Source organism: Lissotriton vulgaris, chromosome 8, assembly GCF_964263255.1.
Source record: "Lissotriton vulgaris chromosome 8, aLisVul1.2, whole genome shotgun sequence".
Lineage (NCBI taxonomy): Eukaryota > Metazoa > Chordata > Amphibia > Caudata > Salamandridae > Lissotriton > Lissotriton vulgaris.
In genome coordinates, this window is record NC_141696.1 from 1531731732 (window position 1) to 1531738196 (window position 6465).

Below are 6465 nucleotides of genomic sequence, written 5' to 3' on the forward strand. Positions count from 1 at the left end.
TGCCGAAACCCGGGATTGAACCAGGGACCTTTAGATCTTCAGTCTAACGCTCTCCCAACTGAGCTATTTCGGCCTGCTTATAGCTGTGGTCTTCATACTTCAATTTAAACCATTTAACAAAATAGATGCAGGACCTGGATTTTTAACCTCATATGGTAGAGATATGTTTTAAGGAGTCCTGTATCATTCCGCAATTAACTGGTGCAATGGGTAAATAGCATTTTTGGGATCCAGGTTAGGTAGTTGTTTTTTTAACTCTGAATGGACTAGCACTATATTACCCAGATATATTTGGCATGAGTAGGTAAGCAATGCCATCTGACTACTGACATCTGTGTTCAAGGGGAAGTGGAAGGTAATGCAGACAAGAGTTTACTTTACAAAAAAGCATGAAATGGGAAATATTCATTGTCAAACCTGAAGGTAAGAGAGGTGGAAGCAAGTTTAGAAGGAGGACATAAAGCAAAGTCTATGTTAAATTGATTGTGTTGTAGATCAGTTGGAAAAAATTTGATGAATAGAGAAAAAGAACTACAGCTGATTCCAAGACCTATTTTGTTAGAAGCAAGGAACCTCTCAACTGTGCCGAAACCCAGGACTGAACCAGGGACCTTTAGATCTTCAGTCTAACGCTCTCCCAACTGAGCTATTGCAGCCTGCTTATAGCTGTGGTCTTCATACTTTAATTTAAACCATTTAACAAAATAGATGCAGGACCTGGATTTTTAACCTCATATGGTAGAGATATGTTTTAAGGAGTCCTGTATCATTTCGCAATTAACTGGTGCAATGGGCAAATAGCATTTTTGGGATCCAGGTTAGGTAGTTGTTTTTTTAACTCTGAATGGACTAGCACTATATTACCTAGATATATTTGGCATGAGTAGGTAAGCAATGTCATCTGACTACTGACATCTGTGTTCAAGGGGAAGTGGAATGTGATGCAGACAAGAGTTTACTTTACAAAAAAGGACGAAATGGGAAACATTCATTGTCAAACCTGAAGGCAAGATAGGTGGAAGAAAGTTTAAAAGGAGGACAGAAAGCAAAGTCTATGTTGAATTGATCATTTTGTAGATCAGTTGATAAAAATGTTGATAGAGAAAAAAGTACTACAGCTGATTCCAAGACCTATTTTGTTAGAAGCAAGGAACCTCTCAACTGTGCCGAAACCCGGGATTGAACCAGGGACCTTTAGATCTTCAGTCTAACGCTCTCCCAACTGAGCTATTGCAGCCTGCTTATAGCTGTGGTCTTCATACTTTAATTTAAACCATTTAACAAAATAGATGCAGAACCTGGATTTTTAACCTCATATGGTAGAGATATGTTTTAAGGAGTCCTGTATCATTCCGCAATTAACTGGTGCAATGGGCAAATAGCATTCTTGGGATCCAGGTTAGGTAGTTGTTTTTTTAACTCTGAATGGACTAGCACTATATTACCCAGATATATTTGGCATGAGTAGGTAAGCAATGTCATCTGACTACTGACATCTGTGTTCAAGGGGAAGTGGAAGGTAATGCAGACAAGAGTTTACTTTACAAAAAAGCATGAAATGGGAAATATTCATTGTCAAACCTGAAGGTAAGAGAGGTGGAAGCAAGTTTAGAAGGAGGACATAAAGCAAAGTCTATGTTAAATTGATTGTGTTGTAGATCAGTTGGAAAAAATTTGATGAATAGAGAAAAAGAACTACAGCTGATTCCAAGACCTATTTTGTTAGAAGCAAGGAACCTCTCAACTGTGCCGAAACCCAGGACTGAACCAGGGACCTTTAGATCTTCAGTCTAACGCTCTCCCAACTGAGCTATTTCAGCCTTCTGTTAGCTGGGGTCTTCATACTTTAATTTGAACTATTTAACAAAATAGATGCAGGACCTGGATTTTTAACTCATATGGTAGAGATATGTTTTAAGGCAGGGGTCTCCAACCCTGGTCCTGGCGAGCACCTACCATGCCGGATTTTTGGGATATCCCAATCTGGGGAATCACGGTTCGATCCCCGGCTCCGGCGGCAGAAAAGCCCAGCACCATGTGACTCTGGGAAATAGCTGACGCCGCGGCTGACTCCGAAATCTGGAGATCACGGTTCGATCCCCGGCGCCGGCGGCAGAAAAGCCCAGCACCATTTCACTCTGGGAAAAAGCTGACACCGCGGCTAGGGCGGCTGACTCCGGAATCTGGAGATCACGGTTCGATCCCCGGCGCCGGCGGCAGAAAAGCCCAGCACCATTTGACTCTGGGAAATAGCTGACGCCGCGGCTGGGGCGGCTGACTCCGGAATCTGGAGATCACGGTTCGATCCCCGGCGCCGGCGGCAGAAAAGCCCAGCACCATTTCACTCTGGGGAATAGCTGACGCCGCGGCTAGGGCGGCTGACTCCGGAATCTGGAGATCACGGTTCGATCCCCGGCGCCGGCGGCAGAAAAGCCCAGCACCATTTCACTCTGGGCAATAGCTTGCTTAATCTTCCCGACGGCCCCCAGCGACCCTTACGGGTGACTGTGCGCTTTACAAATGTGGATTATTATTATTTGGGCCGATTCCGATCCGGTTCGTAAAAGCACATCCGCCCGAATCTGTACGCCCGGGGGGGGGAGGACTGCCCGGGACCCGTGGAGCCCTTCCCGGGTAATTTGCCATGCCGTTGGCCTCCTGGAGATGGGTACCCCGGACGCGTCTGGGGGCGGTCTGCCCGGTGGGTGCCCCAGACGCCTGGGGGAGGTCTGCCCGGGACCCGTGAAGCCCTTCCCGGGTACTTTGCCATGCCGTTGGCCTCCTGGAGATGGGTGCCCCGGACGCCCGGGGGAGGTCTGCCCGGGACCCGTGGAGCCCTTCCCGGGTACTTTGCATGCCGTTGGCCTCCTGGAGATGGGTGCCCCGGACGCCTGGGGGAGGTCTGCCCGGGACCCGTGGAGCCCTTCCCGGGTACTTTGCCATGCCGTTGGCCCCCTGGAGATGGGTGCCCCGGGGGAGGTCTGCCCGGTGGGTGCCCCGGACGCCCGGGGGAGGTCTGCCCGGGACCCGTTGAGCCCTTCCCGGGTATTTTGCCATGCCGTTGGCCTCCTGGAGAAGGGAGGTTTTTTCCCAGGCACATCTCATCTGGTCGTTCCCCTCGGGCAGAGAACTGCAAGAAGTGTCTGGGCATACCTTGTCCCTAGTAATCCGGAGGAAGGCTACCCCTCTTTCTTCGAATCCGTGCGCACCGAGTGACATAGGGGACCCAAGGCGCGAAGGTACCCGACCTCCTGGAGCCCTCGCTGGGATCCGGGAGGCAAATGGCACCTCATCGGGACTTCCAGGGAAGTTCGGCCATCTGGTCGCTTCCATAAGAAAGCATTGCGGGAGACCAGATGGCCGAGGCGATCCTGGAGACCAGATGGCCGAGGGGATCCGGGAGACCAGATGCCCGAGGGGATCCCGGAGACCAGATGGCCGAGGGGATCCCAGAGAACAGATGGCCGGGCACGAGAGTCAAGCCAGCCGGTGCCACTCTGTGCCCCGACGAAAAAGGGAGCTGGCGCCAGGGAACGGCAAGGTGGGGACCGGAGGCCCAGGGCCGTGGCACCCGACCTGGGGCCCGGACGGGCCCCTGGACCCAGCCTAGGCTTTGATGCACGGAGACGCAGGGGACGCCTTCCCAGGCCCTCCGGACCACCGTCCCGGGCACCCTGCCACGCAGCAGGACTAAGGACAGAGCCCGGGATGGGGAGGCCGCCCTCCCCGGGCCCTCGGGGGGCCCCGGCCGAAGCTCCTGAACTCAGCCCAGCAAGGGGAGGCTTCCCGGGCACAGCGGAGCCCTGTCTCAGGCCTTTGGCAGTGTGGCAGGCCGAGGGACAGGGCCCAGGGCCGTAGCACCCAACCCGGGGCCCGGCCGGGGCCCCCCGGACCCCATCCAGGGCTTCCTGCCACGCGGCAGGCCAGGGACGGATCCGGGGCTGGGGCGGCATCCTGGCATGTCCAGCTGCCGGCGGAGGACCGCTAGGCCAAGGGGGGTCCCAGAATACCTTGTCCCTACCAATCCGGAGGAAAATTACCCCCATTTCTTGTAATCTGAGCACACAAGGTGACAGAGGGGACCCAGGGCGCAAATGTGCCCGACCTCCTGGAGCCCTTGCTGGGGTCCGGGAGGCGAATGGCACTCCATCGGGACTTCCAGGGAAGGCCGGCCATCTGGTCGCACCCATAGGAAAGCATTGCGGGAGACCAGATGGCCGAGGCGATCCTGGAGACCAGATGGCCGGGACCGAAATGACGCCCAATCTGCCTGCCCCGGGCCTGTAGGGCTCGGGGGCTCGGGGGCTGCAGGGCTCGACGGCTGCAGGGCTCCGGGGCTCCGGGGCTCCGGGGCTGCAGGGCTCCGGGGCTGCTGGGCTCCAGGGCTTGGGGGCTGCAGGGCTCCGGGGCTGCTGGGCTCCAGGGCTCGGGGGCTGCAGGGCTCCAGGGCAGCAGGGCTCCGGGGTTGCAGGGCCCGGGACCCATGGAGCCCGTCCCGGGCTCTTCCCCACGCCGCGGGTCGGAGGAGGGAGCCCCGGACACCTGGGAGGTGTTGCCCGGAGCACATCCCATCTGGTCCCCGGCAGGGGACCGCCAGCACGGGGAGGGTGCCTGGGCATACCCTTGCCCCTAGTAATCCAGAGGAAAATTACCCTCCTTTCTTGAAATCCGTGCACGCGAGGTGACAGAGGGGACCCAGGGCGCAAACGTGCCCGACCTCCTGGAGCCCTTGCTGGGGTCCGGGAGGCGAATGGCACCTCATCGGGACTTCCAGGGAAGTCCGGCCATCTAGTCGCCCCCATAGGAAAGCATGGCGGGCGACCAGATGGCCGAGGCGATCCTGGAGACCAGATGGCCGGGACCGAAATGACGCCCAATCTGCCTGCCCCGTGCCTGTAGGGCTCGGGGGGCCGCAGGGCTCGACGGCTCCGGGGCTCCGGGGCTGCGGGGCTCCGGGGCTGCAGGGCTCCGGGGCTCCCGGGCTGCTGGGCTCCAGGGCTCGGGGGCTGCAGGGCAGCAGGGCTCTGGGGCTGCTGGGCTCCAGGGCTCGGGGGCTGCAGGGCTCCAGGGCTCCAGGGCAGCAGGGCTCCGGGGCTCCGGGGTTGCAGGGCCCGGGACCCATGGAGCCCGTCCCGGGCTCTTCCCCACGCCGCGGGTCGGAGGAGGGAGCCCCGGACACCTGGGAGGTGTTGCCCGGGGCACATCCCATCTGGTCCCCGGCAGGGAACCACCAGCCCCGGGAGGGTGTTTGGGCATACCCTTGCACCTACTAATCCGGAGGAAAATTACCCTTCTTTCTTGTAATCCGTGCACTCGAGGTGACAGAGGGGACCCAGGGCGCAAACTTGCCTGACCTCCTGGAGCCCAGGCTGGGATCCGGGAGGCAAATGGCACCCCATCGGGACTTCCAGGGAAGCCCGGCCATCTAGTCGCCCCATAGGAAAGCTTTGCAGGCGACCAGATGGCCGAGGGGAGAGGGCCGACCCGATGGCGGGGACCGAAAGGACGCTAATCTGCCTGCCCCGAGAGCCTCCCTGGGCCCTGGTGGACCCTCCGTCCCCGGCGCCCGGACCGGCTTGCAGGACGGAGTAGTTCCCGCACCCCAGGGCCTGCCGGAGGGAACCCGAGCCCCGGGCCCGGTCCAAGGCCCGGCTCCCGAACCCTAGGCCAGGCCCGGGAGAGCCTCCCCTGGGCTGCAGGGCTACAGGGCTCGGGGGGGCTGCAGGGCTCCGTGGGCTGCCGGGCTTTCGGGGCTGCCGGGCTCGGGGGCTCCAGGGCTGCCGGGCTCGGGGGGGCTCCAGGGCTACGGGGCTGCAGGGCTCCTCGGGGGGCTCCAGGGCTCACGGGCTCCGGAGCTGCAGGGCAGCAGGGCTGCAGGGCTCCGGGGGGGGCTCCAGGGCTCCAGGGCTCCAGGGCTCCAGGGCTCCGGGGGCTCCAGGGCTGCAGGACGGAGGGTTATTCCCGCACCACCGGGCCCTGCCGGACGGGGCCCAAGCCCCGGGCCCGCTCCCGGTCCCTGCTTCTGAAACCCTAGCCAGGCCGGGGAGAGCCTCCCTTGGCTCGGATGAACGCCTGGAACCCCGGCCGGCTTGCAGGACGGGGAAGCTCCATCAAACCCATGGCCGGCCGGACGGAGCTCAGGCCCCCGGGCCCGCTCCCGGTCCTTGCTTCCGAAACCCTAGCCAGGCTGGGGAGAGCCTCCCTCGGCCTGGATGAACGCCCGGAACCACGACCGGCTTGCAGGATGGGGAGGCTCCAGCAACCCCATGGCCTGCCAGACGGAGCTCAAGCCCCGGGCCCGGTCCCTGCTTCCGAAACCCTAGCCAGCCTCCCTTGGCCCAGATGAACGCCCGGAACCTCGGCCGGCTTGCAGGACAGAGCTCAGGCCCCAGGCCCCAGGCCCCAGGCACCAGGCCCAAGGCCCCAGGCACCAGGCCCCAGGCCCCAGCCCCCAGGCCCCAGCCT

The 6465-nt window shown here is 59.9% G+C and overlaps 1 non-coding gene across 1 annotated transcript; it reads right to left on the bottom strand.

Annotated features, from left to right (window-relative positions):
• Positions 1-73, bottom strand: TRNAF-GAA (transfer RNA phenylalanine (anticodon GAA)). The gene has a single exon. It is a non-coding gene; the product is annotated as a tRNA-Phe (tRNA).
• Positions 74-6465: the final 6392 nt, after the last annotated feature.